Here is a 455-nt window from a genome sequence, read left to right on the forward strand (position 1 = left end):
TGGTCCTTTCACGCCTCCCATCCTCTTCGACATCACCACTCGTTACTCAAAACGAAATTTAAACCAAGGAAAGAAATAAAATAATAAGAAAGGGATACTGAATAATCGGGAAAAACAATGAAGACAGTCTCCGAAATATTCTGTTTTCATAAATGGTACTAAATCATCCGACTCTATTAGCACTAAAAACGGCTCTTGTTTGAAACTGATCATTTTCCTTTTCAGAAATGTATTTTCTCTTCGAATACTTTATACATTTCCTGTTATGTGAATTACTAAATTGCCAATGTACTGAAGGTGCAATGTTGTAATTGCAGTGCTCACTTTGGTACAGAGCCGTATTTTAGTGACTGCACGAGTGCTAAATATGTCAAAGCAACGAAATACTATATATGTTTGCAGTATTCTATTGCATTGCGTTCTTCTGTTAATTCCGTTCTTTCGTCGAAATACGA

This window comes from Penaeus monodon, chromosome 25, assembly GCF_015228065.2.
Source record: "Penaeus monodon isolate SGIC_2016 chromosome 25, NSTDA_Pmon_1, whole genome shotgun sequence".
Taxonomy (NCBI): Eukaryota; Metazoa; Arthropoda; class Malacostraca; order Decapoda; family Penaeidae; genus Penaeus; species Penaeus monodon.